The sequence below is a fragment of the Eublepharis macularius genome, chromosome 6, assembly GCF_028583425.1.
Source record: "Eublepharis macularius isolate TG4126 chromosome 6, MPM_Emac_v1.0, whole genome shotgun sequence".
In the NCBI taxonomy this organism is placed as follows: domain Eukaryota; kingdom Metazoa; phylum Chordata; class Lepidosauria; order Squamata; family Eublepharidae; genus Eublepharis; species Eublepharis macularius.
The window spans coordinates 137,077,633-137,090,913 of record NC_072795.1 but is presented as its reverse complement, the minus strand read 5'-3'; positions in this window follow the sequence as shown (position 1 = coordinate 137,090,913).

Sequence of the window (13,281 nt, the reverse complement as noted above, 5' to 3'; positions counted from 1 at the left end):
TGTTTATAATTTCTGACTGATTTATCTGTTTAAACAATTGTTTTATGCCAACAAAGGTCGTTGCTGTGTGTGTGAACAAACAATTGCAGGCCATGCAGAATAGTGGCACAGCAGTGGGAAAAGAACACAGGTGGGATGTGTGAGAAGAACACATGTATGCATAAAGCAGATCAATCTGTACTGCACTGTTAGTAGGGGGAACCTGTTGAAGCAACCTGATGATCTGGTGGAGAAAAGGGGAAGGAAGGCATGATTTACTGCACCGGCTAGCATCAGCCCACCGTGTCTCTCCAGGGTTGCATTGCCGCTGCCCACTGGCTTGGTCTTCTGTCAGCCGTAACCAAGCGTGCCCGGGCCCTGGTAACCAGGGAATGGCAGTCAGACCAGCACATGGGCTCCTGGCTGCAAATTGCAGCTAGCCAGGTCTTCATAAGGCTCTGGAAACGTTCAGAAGCTTTTGCGAGTCTCTGCATTGCTAGCCAGCCCAGTAAGTCTTCTATTCCTTCCCCTTTTTATCTCTTTTTAAAAAGTCAAAGGGGCATTGTTTGTTTGTTTTATTGAAACATTTACACCCCACCTTTCTACATAGCTCAAAGAGGTTTACACAGCAATTAAAAATTTGCAGATTAAAAACCAAGATAAAATCTGTCCCTCTCACCTGCCCTTCACACCCCTTCAATGCCCTGGCAAATAAGCATGTCTTGCAGTGCCTCCTGAATATCTCCCAAGGAGGCGGCTCCCCTCACCTCCTCAGAGAGCCCATTTCACAGAACAGCGACCACAACAGAAAAGGCCAGGGATCTGGTTGATGCCAAATGGGTCCCATTCAGGGCTTTTTTTCAGCGGGAACGCTGTGGAACGGAGTTCCGGCACCTCTTGAAAATGGTCACATGGCTGGTGGCCCCGCCCCCTGATCTCCAGACAGAGGGGAGTTGAGATGGCCCTCCGCGCCGCTCAGCTCAAGTTCCCAAGCAGCTCTGCACCACCCAACACTTGAAGAACACACGCCAGATGTTTTGTGTAGAGAGAGGTGTTCCAAAGTATTTGGGGGGCAACCTGAGTCTGGGGAAAGAAAGAAGAAATTCCCTGCTGGTGAGACCATAAGGAGTTTTTAGATTGGAGCTTTAAGCGGAATTTTAACACATTCTGTATTTATTGTTTTAATGTTTAAGCATTTCTAACTCCTGGTCTATATACAGTTTATTGTATTTTATATTATTGTTACCTGCTTTTGCTTCGGTCAGGAGAAAGGCAGGCATGTAAATACATTCAGTAAATTGATGCCTGTAGGTTATTCATTTAACATGCATAAGATCTTGAAAGATCAATATCCCAGAGGGGGGGAAAACCCTAGAAAATGTAGGCATGTATTTAAGATGTGTAGTAACTTGCTGTGTAATTAAATCTGTGGTCTATTCAGTTTGCAGATGAAATTCACTGTTTTTTGTCAAGAGAGATTTTCTTTCCTGCTTTTTTCATATAGGCAGGTTATTTCTGTTAAGTCTATATTTCATCTGTGTTGTATTTATCTTGCTGGGAAATAATATGATTTTTTAAACAAAAATATTTATAAATATTTGAGTTGGGCTATGTTCAGACACTGCTGATTTTTCAGGTTGGCCAAGTCTGCAATGTCTTTCATGTTCTTTTATTCTTGTCTGGATGCTACGTTGTGTAGTCCCGATGTAACTCAAACAGGACACAGTATCTTATTCCAGGACACTAAAATACTGGACAACACATCCAACTACTTTGTCAGATTGCACAGGGAAGCCATTGAAATTCATAAGCGTAAGCACAACTTCAACAGGAAAGAAGAGAGTTTAAGAATGAATAAGGCCTGGTTACCAGCCCTGAAAAACACCAGACTAACAAAACACCCGACATCTTACAATAGCCCTACAGATAAGATAAGCATATCAACCACCAATCCATATGCAAAAGAACCTCCTCGGGATACAGTGAAGCTTCCCCCCATTAGCATGCCAAAACCTGGGAAACTCTTACAGGATGACTCAGCCCAAGCCCACCTTCCCGAGTAGATATAAATTACCTGCTAACATTTTCTCCACACATTGACACTGAGAGATCTCTGTCTTTCGGTGCTACACTTCTGAAGATGCCAGTCACAGCTGCTGGTGAAACATCAGGAACTACGACGCTAAGACCATGGCCGTACACTCCAGAAAATCTACACCAACTAAAATAGTTCCACTCCAACGTCAGGGCTGATGGTCTGTAGACAAGCTGTTGTTGGCTAGCGACAATCTAGGAATACTCCATGTCTCTAATACAATAGAGATTGAGTGAATTCCTGGACAGTCTGTTTACACAGTGATGTCATATCCAGGTTTTCACCCAGAAGTGACATTGACACATCATGTGACATAATTTGAACTCCCCCATTCTCGCCGCCTCTCTATTGAAGCACTGCAGGGGAAGAGAACTGCAGGTAGGAATTTGTCCACTGAAGCCAGACAATTGGCAAGCCTAGATGCTATTTTAGCTTTGGGTGAACCATATGAGACTGGTAGTTGCAGTACCATCCTCTGGCCATCTGTGGTGGAGGCACTGCAGCGCAGTCGAGATTGAGTGAGCCATTCATTCCTTCCATCTGAAACCTACCATAGTGGTAGCTTGGACTCTGCCACTGAAGCCTCAGCTCAAAAACATGAGCGCCTTTTATTAAGACTGGACAGGTTGGTATCAGTGGTCAATAATTGCTAGGTGCCAAAAATCTGCATGTAAAAATTTTTAATCTTATGCTTTCCCTTTGTGCGTACTCAAGTACTTTATTATGACATCAATGGGAGGAAGCTCATTGAATTTGGCTTTTCAATCAGCCTTTCCTATTATATTTTATATGAATTTAATCCTATTCTATTCAAGCTGACTGAGTTCGTGACCTAGCATACCAAGCAGAAGGGAAAAATTCAGACTGACAGCGTACAGCATGCTACTGTTAGTGGCCAAGCTTGACCCAGATCTGTTTCACTCCCAACAGTTCCCCTGTGTTAAGCCCTGTATTAGATTTAAGCCTAGGTCAGCGTGAGCTGGAAGGAAATGTGTGCAGTTGCCCCCTTCGAAGTTTAGCAGTCATGCCTGGAAGGTTTGACATTCCCCTAAAATGAGAACTTCATCAAATAAATCCAAACAAAATTTGCGATGACACTTCACATTGTTGGAGAGGGGTGGTTGTCCGGCATAATCTTTATGACTGTTTCCTCCCCCCGCCCCTTAATGACATCTAAACTGGACACACCAGCAGAGCTGAGGATTAAGTAATTAAGCAGCATTAGAAGGTCAAGCGAAGAGGGAAAGAGGGGAGCTCTAGGCTACCGGTGTGCCAGAGAGCTATAAAATATTCTCCTTACTCACAGCTTGCTAGTTGTAAAGCAGAGAGCCTCACAGACTGTGTGTTCCTTATTATCCCCAGTCTGGAAAGCTGCAGCAGCCATGGGTGAGTAGTGCTCCTGCTAAATTTAGAACGCAAATTGCTATTTCATATATGTCAAATCATTTTTCTTCACCTTGTAGGAACTGCAAAAACGATTACAGTGTGTGTATATGCATGCATGTGTGTGTTATATAAAACCCATTTGTATTGTATTGTATTGTATTGTTATGTTATGTTATGTTATGTTATGTTATGTTATGTTATGTTATGTTATGTTATGTTATGTTATGTTATGTTATGTTATGTTATGTTATGTTATATTCAGGACTGCCACCAATTAAACAAAAATTATTAGCTGATTGATTGGCCAGGATGATTAATCAGAGTTTTAAAAACTGCATATTGTCTAAAGTTTCTATATACAAACCTTGATGAGAAATGGAACAAACTGTGAGATAGGTTTAATTAAAGTTACCACTCACTGGTGGAAAGAGAAGTCTTTAAAGTATTCCACCCCCATCAACAGTACTGCATGAGAACCAAATTGCTCTCAAAAGTGTGCTGTTAACTTTCAGCCCCAGCAGTTAATCGGCTGAAGATTAATCTGCCCATTAAAGCTGGCGCTTATCTTAGAAGAGCTGCCACCTTCAAAAACAAACTGGCTGATTAGACCAATTAAATTAACCAAAATTTCACCTATAAATCAGAGTGCAAATGCCCACATCCAGTGCTGTTAGGGGAACACCAGTGTACTTTTATACCCATTTCAGAAATCATAGTCCAGCCAGCATGGTTAAAAAGCCAGAACAACCTGTTGGGTGATACTTTAATTTAGATTATTACAACTTTTCAGACAAGGAAAACGTAATCCTGGGCAGCAAAGCTGGAGAGAAGTTTTGGATATACTGACTCGAGCATCCCATCAGATATTGCTTAACCTGGTCTTTTAATTCTTCGTTAAACCTCCCGGGCACTTAAATAGTTGACGTCATCGTCCTGAGAATTCTCTAACTCCTTCTTAGAACTGTCATCTTAGCATTCAGTGCCTAGATTGCCATCCAACTGCTTTGCTTGCAAAAATAGAAGCCAAACCATTCAATGAAATAACGGTAAACCTCTCTCTGGGGTTTTGCCACTTCTTTACATAACATTTCAGGGACTGACTTTGTTCTGCTAGGATGAAGAATCTACATCAGCAGCTCAGCCCATAAATTTTTCTCTACATGGCTGCAATCGTAGGTACATTTATCTGATGGTAAATCCCACTGAACTGCCTTCTGAGTAAAGGCACAAGATCAGGCCATATTTTATGTAGGCGCAGGGCTTTTTTTCAGGGGGAACGCGGGGGAACGGAGTTCCGGAACCTCTTGAAAATGGTCACATGGCTGGTGGCCCCGCCCCCTGATCTCAGCGGCGCGGAGGGCAATCTCAACTCCCCTCTGTCTGGAGATCAGGGGGCGGGGCCACCAGCCATGTGACCATTTTCTCTGAGGGCAACCCACTGAATTCCGCCACCTCTTTTCCCAGAAAAAAAGCCCTGTGTAGGCGACACTTTAGCTGATCAACAATCTAGTCTGACTGACATGTATGCACATGCACTCTTTCAAGCCACTCATTCTGGGAAACAACGATCCGGAATACACCTCACACTACTCTTGGCTGCAATCTTCCATGAGGACAACATTCAAACTCTCTCTCAAACTCAATGACTAAGCAATCGGTTGCTTTTCAGAAAGCTAAAGAAGCAGCAGTGGTGGAATGTGAGATAACATGGAAGGCAGCCCTGTGTGGATCATTCAGGACTAGAAACAAACGGCGTTTGCAGCTATCTGGTGCAGAACTCAAACAAACCAGCAAGGACAACACGGCTGGTGAGAAGCAACCCACCCCCCATCACGCTGCGGCTGCATGTAAAAATTCCAGCCATTCTGAACGGGCTTCATCTTAATTATCCACCAAATTAAGTATCTAGAGAAGGACTAATGGGGGGAGGGTAATTTTTGTCTAGACTGTACTTGGAATGAGAATGAGATGATAAAATATTTTGGATGAATTGGTGCACATATTCTCCCTCTTCTTCTTAGACCTGACTTAGAATGTGATGGTAATTTCAGTGTTAAGGAGTTTTGTTTCCATATTTGTCACATTTCAAATATTTATATCTTGCCTTCCTGCCAAAACATGCATATGGCAGATAACGAAGCAATTTAAAACGACAACATTTCATCAGTGAGAATATCAGACAAAACATCTCAGAAAAGCTATCAGCAGACCGTATCTTAAATCCCTCTTGCTCCAAGTGCCCAAACAAATAAAATTGTTTTACCTGTTAAGATAGGAAGGTGCCAAATGAACATCTCTAGGTAATGAATTCCAAAGTCTATTGAAGAGAATCTGTCTTTGGTTACCACCCATCCAACAGCAGGACAGCTGATGAAGATCTTGGCACGTGGGCATGCATATATGGGAACGTGTTGATGTGCCCTAGTGTAACTCCAGAGTCCCAAGGGCCATGTTCAGTTTCTAGAGTAATGTCCACAAATTCATAATGTAAATCCAATTTATTTAAACATAAGAGAACACAAATGTGAAAACGTTCCCAAAGCTATCCATACTGGTTCACTAACCAGTGTCCCCAAAGCAGAGTCCTGCTCACAATCCACTTTGTAGAGGACACAGACAGTACTGTGGTTTCATCCAGAGGGTACGCCTGGAACAGAGTCCCAAATATCCAGAAGACCCCCCCCCCCCTCTCTCAGAAGCTAAGCAGGGTTTCCCTTGGTTAGTAATTGGATGGAAGACGTCCAATGAAGACCTGGATTTCAGAGGCAGGCAATGGCAAAACACCTCTGTTAGCTTCTTGCCATGAAAACCCTGCCAGGGGTCACTGTAAGTCAACTATTACTTGAGGGCACTCTCTCCACCACATTGAACTATACTGAGTCTGAGCTAATAGAAAAGATCAGATTATTTATTTGAACAATTTATATCCCAACCCTCAGCTGAATTGTTCGCAAGAAAGCTCACAACATAATGAACAAAATACTCATGACGCTGCCTTCTACTGAATGAGACCATTGGTCTATTAAAATCAGCACTATTCACTCTCTCCAGACATCATGTAGAGTTCTTTAACATCATCTACTACCTAATGCTTTCAACAACTGCTGACTGAGCTCAGGATCTTCAGTATGCAAAGCCAATGGTAGGCAACTGAACTCCAGCCTCACACCCAAAGTAAATAAAATTAAAACCTCAAACATCTCAATGTATGAGTGATTCCGCACACGTTGGATAATGCACTTCCAATCTTCTTTATAGATCATTTGGAATGGATTTTTGTGTGTGCGGAACAAAAAATCCACCTCAAACGACTGATAAAGTGTATTGAAAGTGCATTATCCAACATGTGTGGAATCAGCCTATATCTCAAATATATAGATCCATATAACCCACTAAAATTAACTCCAATGCCACCACCACCTCTCACCCCTAAATAAAACCTATGCAAAGAGCAGCTAAACTAAAAAGTGAGAGGGACTTACTAACAGATAGTAGGGAGAGGTATCATAAGAGAAGATATGAACAACTACCAAAAAAGACCAGAGCGGCATAAAACTCACATGAAAAAAAAATTAATAGAAAGCTCAGTGGGAGGCGGCATATTCCATGTGCCACCCCAAAAGTGCTTGTGTGCTTCGCAGTGGGCCGATTTTTGCCCCAAGGCCTATTTAGGCAGGTTTGAGGCCAAAATAGGTGTAGGTTTGAGAGCCACTTTGGTGTAGTGGTTAAGAGCGCAGGACTCTAATCTGGAGAACCAGGTTTGATTCTTCACTCCTTCACTTGAAGCCAGCTGGGTGACCTTGGTCACAGACCTTGGTCACAGTCACAGCTTCTAGCTCTCTCAGCCCCACCCACCTCACAGGGTGTTTTGTTGTTGTGGGGATAATAATAACATACTTTGTAAACCGCTCTGATTAGGTGTTAAGTCATCCTGAAGGGTGGTATATAAATGGAATTTCATTATTATTATATTATAAAATCACCCCGTGGCCAAGTGCACACATGCCCTGACACCTGGGCAATGACATAACTTCCTAAAAGTGACACAATCGCGCACACTGAAGGATCATGGGAAAGCTGGAAAAGTAAGCATCGGCTCTGCCACCTCCCGCTGGGAGGCTAGGGGGACCTGGTAAACCTAACCAAGGTTGACCACCCTGCCACCCCTAGCTGTAAACTTGCTCTATCAGCAGCAGATCATAAGTAGCCAGTTATTCACCCAAGGATCATATGAACTGGTACCCCAAGGCTAGGGTTGCTAACCTCCATGTGAGGGCTGGATATCTCCTGGAATTACATCAGATCTCCAGAAAACAGAGATCAACTCCCCTGGAGAAAATGGCTTCTTTGAAGGTTGGACTCTATATTATACCCTGCTGAGGTCCCACCCTGCCCTCCTAGGCTCCACCCCCCAAATATCCAGGAATTTCCCAGCCCAGAGTTGGCAACCTTACCAAAGGCTGCCATTTCAAGTTCAGTACATTGCTACAGTGTCAGTGGGTTCAGCATTAGGGTTGAAACCAAGCTTTCCCAAACTACAAAATTCACCTATTTCAAATAGCAAATTTTATCTCAGAATTCGAATGTCTCAAAATTGTCCGCGTCTTTTGATTTTCTTTGTTGCTGGTAGGTTTCATATATTTCCTTTGCTACTACCGCCAACACCTACCACCTGTCAGATACCGTTAAAAGTTAAAGACTGACATCTATCGTTTTTCAAATACCCAATGCAAAGTCAATGGCTGAGATCAAATATCTTGATAGCAAAAGACAAATAGTAAATATTCAGTGACCATTCCAGTCACTTAGAAAAAGTTCTATGCATATTTGACATCAAATGTATAAAGGAAAAAATTGTGGAGGATTTTTTGAACAAACTCACTCTAGTACAAATCACTAAACAACCATATGGTCATTTTTCTTCAGAGTAGACGGGTCTGGGCCCTGACTTGGATAGCCCAGGTGAGCCTGATGTTGTCAGATCTCAGAAGCTAAGCAGGGTCAGCCTTGGGTAGTAATTGGATGGGAGACCTCCAAGGAAGACCAGGATTGCAGAGGCAGGCAACGGCAAACCACCTCTGTTAGTCTCTTGCCATGAAAACCTCACCAGGGGTCGCCATAAGTCAACTCGAGGGCGCTCTTCACCACACACAGGTCAGGACTGGGTCCCCACCCTTTGTCAGACCTAAAACAATCACATGTGAGTTGCAGGTTCTCCTCGATTCCCATGCTTCTAAGTGCCCAATTAGAAACTGGAACACCATACCTCGGCCTTTCCCCCTGTGCCATTTTCCCAGCCTGAAACAGTCCCAGAGGGACTGGACCTATGGGAGAAACCCAGCAGGAAGAACTATCATCATTTTCCATGTTCTGCACTTTCAGCAGGTCCCCAGCTTTAATCTTCTGGAGGGAATCGGCATCCTTCCCTCCACCTCTTTCCAGACATTCATTTGGTACTATGAGAATTGTGCAGGGAAGGATGTCAAGACCAAAATCAACATGTATCTATTGACTTTACTGTAGCCTAAGCAGTTGACCTACAATTGCTAAGTATCTAGACTGACAAAGGTCAAAACTGTGAACAAGGAACAAACATGATTGACTAGCGTCTAAGACACCCAAAGCACTTTATAAATATCCTCTGGAAAATCAATTTGGATCTGAGAAAAATGTCAGAAAATGTTTCACTGTACTCTTATGAACTAGATTGAGAGGATGGCATCGATCAGAGCTGAAATGTAGGACTTCTCACAACCTGTCTAAGGTTTCGGATCCAACTTCCATGCTCCATGTTGCATGGCTGAACAACCAGGTCCTCTTATAGGTCTGGGCAGGGGTCATTTCGTAGAAAAAGAACTGCAGGAACTCATTAGCATAACTCAGCATATCTCATTAGCATTTGACACACACCCTGACATCACCGGAAGTGTGTCAGAAGGCAACACCCACCCCTCAGGCCCCTTTCCCCAAAAATCTCCCGGTATTTTCTGAAAATAAAGCAGAATGAACTCAAAGCAGCTTACCCTCCTCTGGAGAGCCAGCCCCAGCAGCCCAGCTTGCACTCTCTCACTCACTCTCACAAATGAAAATAAAGCAGCAGAATGAATTGAAGCAGCTTAGCTTCCTTTGGAGGGGAGGCAGAGGGGAGGAAAAGGAATCACATGGACGGGGCCAAAACCCACGTGACCAGTTTTCAGCTCTTCCGGAATGCTGCTCCGGCACATTCCCCCTCCAAATGAGCCCTGGGTCTGGGTCAGTTTGTCAGCGGAGAGAACGGGTTCTTGATTAGTGGCACAGCATTTGCTTGATATGTAGAAGATCCCAGGGAGTGGGTGAGGTGAAAGATCTCTACCTGAGACACTGCCAGTCAGAGTTGACCATGCTGAGCTTGATGGACTAAGGAGCTGGTGCAGCTTCACGTATTCACATAACCTTTATTCAGTTGCTTCATTGGCTTCTAAGATTTCAGCAAGCATTTCCCTTTCACCATGGAGCCTAGAAATTTAAAGACCTAAGATTCTGAGAGAAATGAATTCTCCATCTATTACTGCTTTTGTATGCACGTCTACAAAATCACAGCATATATTGAGTTCTTAAGGGTTTTACTGTATTAGACTACAGACACAGGACCAGGGCTTTTTTTCTGCGAAAAGAGGTGGTGAAACTCAATGGGTTGCCCTCGGAGAAAATGGTCACATGGCTGGTGGCCCCGCCCCCTGATCTCCAGACAGAGGGGAGTTTAGATAGCCCTCCGCGCCGCTGCAATCTCAACTCAACTCCCAGCCATGTGACCATTTTCAAGAGGTTCCGGAACTCCGTTCCACTGCGTTCCCGCTGAAAAAAAGCCCTGCACAAGACCAGTAAGAAGTGGGACCTTGTCAGCATACCTGACCTTCTGCCTTTTCCAAGCCTCTGGATCTGCTGATCTGGTTTTTGCATCTGTCATCTTGCAGATATCCTTAATGACTTCAGTACTGAAAAGCTAACCTTACACACTTTTATAATATTTTTTTAGTTGCTATCAAGGCAAAATCCTGAATTACCATTTTGAATTACCACTATTCAGTTTGAGCCCTGTACATGATTTAATGCTTAATCAGTGCAAATGACTGATTGGCTAAGAATTCTCTGATCAGCAGACAGTTTTAAGGTTTAATAGTAGCAGCAAAGGACCCACCCACCCACCCACCCACACTTCTTCCACACTGCATTAAATTCCAGTAGACTCCTTGGAAAAGTTCCGTCCTTCTGCTGAAATTCAAACCTTAATCAACAGTGAGCTAAAAGCGCGCTCCATTCACTCTGTGAATGCTCAGATGGCAGCTCTCTTCAGCTTGCTATTGATTTCTCAGAGGAAGGCGTTGACAGAGATGGGGTACGGAGTTTCCACATGAAGTGCCCTAACTTTAGCTAGTGATTCTGTATTTGTAAGTCGAACAATTGCTTAAGCTGCCAATGTAAAGCAATTGTGTGTACGTAAAGTGCCATCGAGTCACAACTGACCTATGGCAACCCCAGCAAGTGGCTTTTAAGGCAGCTGAGAAGTAGAGGTGGTTTGCCATTGCCTTCCTCTGCTGAGTATTGCTTGGTGGTCTCCCAAGTACTGACCCTGCTTAGCTTCCAAGATCTGACGCGATCCTGCTATAACATGCTGCCTTCTCTCACTGTAAGGCAATTATTGCTACAGAAATACAGTTTTGGAGCAATGGAGGATATGCTTTCGTATCCAGGTTCAAGAGTGCTCAAGAAGACCCTTGTTCCATGTTGCTAGCCAGTTATTCAATGTTCCTCTGAACAAAGAATGTCCTTCATCTTTTTCAGAGACACCACAAAAATGCTTTCTCTGTGGTGACTCTCAGAAATACTCATCATGTGGATCAGGGCCTTCAAGCCAAAAGACTGCTCCGCTCCAAAGACACAAGAATGTGTAGCTTATTTTAGGAGGGAAAATGTATGTTTGGGCAAACATGGGTATTGTTCAACTTCTACAAGTGATGCCTGACACAGGTTGGACAATTGTCAGCTTCCCTCAAGTTTTGATGGGAAATGTAGGCATCCTGGTCTTGCAGCTTACAGAGGTTTACAGAGCGGCTGTCTATGGGAGGGAGAACTTGTGGTTGGGAGGGGAGTGCAGGCATCAGGCTGTTGCTGGGCGCCCCCCTTCCCCTCCGCTGTGTATGTGTGTGTGTGGGGGGGGTCTGTAAACTATAATTAAATGGAGAGCCAAGCTGTAAGACCAAGACGCCTACATTTCCCATCAAAACTTGAGGTAAGCTGACAAGTGTCCAGCCTGTGTCAGGCGTCACTTGTAGCTTGGCTCTAGTCAGACTTTCAGGACTATCCACACGTTTGGCAGAAAGGAGCGGGAAGCACTGCGAAGAAATAAATGATTATTTGCTTCAATAATTTTGAAGGGGCATCTACACGTCACTGTTTGTCTGGAAGGCAGAAAGTCCTACATCTCTGAAGAATAACAAAATTCCTTCCTCTTCAACTTTTGGGAATCCTAGCCCTGATTTAGTAGCAGCATTTCATAGTCATATAAATGTCAGCTGTGAGGTAGTGGAGCAAGCAATTTAAAATAGGCATCTTTGGAAGTCTTTACATATCGATAAATTTTTCTTCAGATCCTCATGGGAATGTATTATTTCTTAACTGAGTCTCTCCGTATCTTACTCTGTCGTCACACTGTAACAAAATAGATGTTAACCAGATGGAGGAGTTTCAAGGACACTAAAAGTCACTGTGCATGTGGTGTTATTCTGCTGAGCCAGTCGCTGGGGAAATCACAAAGATCCTGGACTTTTAAAAATGGTATTACTTTGTATGTCTAATGACTGAGCCAGGGTCCTCCTGACCATTCAATACCTTGCCAGGTATAGAACAATCCACCTGGAATGAAGAGGTCTCCATTGCATTACCTATTCCCAAAATGGGGAATGTAGTTAAACATTTCTAATAGGATTAAAAAACAATTACGAATATTAGGTCACACACAGAACATGCTGAAGTTCACTCTCTTATGCCGGTGACATTAAGGAGCAGCAGGCAGCTGTTTATAGGAGACAGCATTAAGCTTGGGGGGAAAGTATAAAAATATAAGAATTGCCTTATGGGATCAAAACAGTAATCCAGCATTATGTTTCCAACAACAGTGAGGAAAATTACTATGGGAAGTCCAGAGAAATACAGGTTCTAGTCAGCTGTTGATAGACCTCCATGAATTTACCAATGACTTTTTTCAAAGCCATCTAAAACTAGTGGTGAATCACCCCATCTTGTATTAACGGCTTGGAAAACAAATGGCGGAAAAGAGAAATCATTGTTTTAATAATAATAATAACATTCGATTTATATACCACCCTTCAGGACAACTTAACAGCCACTCAGAGCGGTTTACAAAGTATGTTGTTATTATCCCCACAACAAAACACCCTGTGAGGTGGGTGGGGCTGAGAGAGAAGCTGTGACTGACCCAAGGTCACCCAGCTGGCTTCAAGTGGAGGAGTGGGGAATCAAACCCGGCTCTCCAGAGTCCCCCGCGCTTAGCCACTACACCAAACTGTTCTCATCCTGAGTATCATTATTTTTTGTTTTATTTCATTATATTTCTTTCCTTGTGGCTATGGATAGGTATGAGAAGTATTTGGTAAAGACTTTGAACCCAGAGGTTGTTGAGGTTGTGGGATCATTGCCTCGTGAGCCTCTTTTTATTTCTACTGTTCTCTACAGCTGTTTTTATGTTTATTTGTTGCTTTCCTACAAAGTGTGTTCAGAGCTACTTGCAGAATATTTAAAAAGAAACCACTTTCCTTTACCAC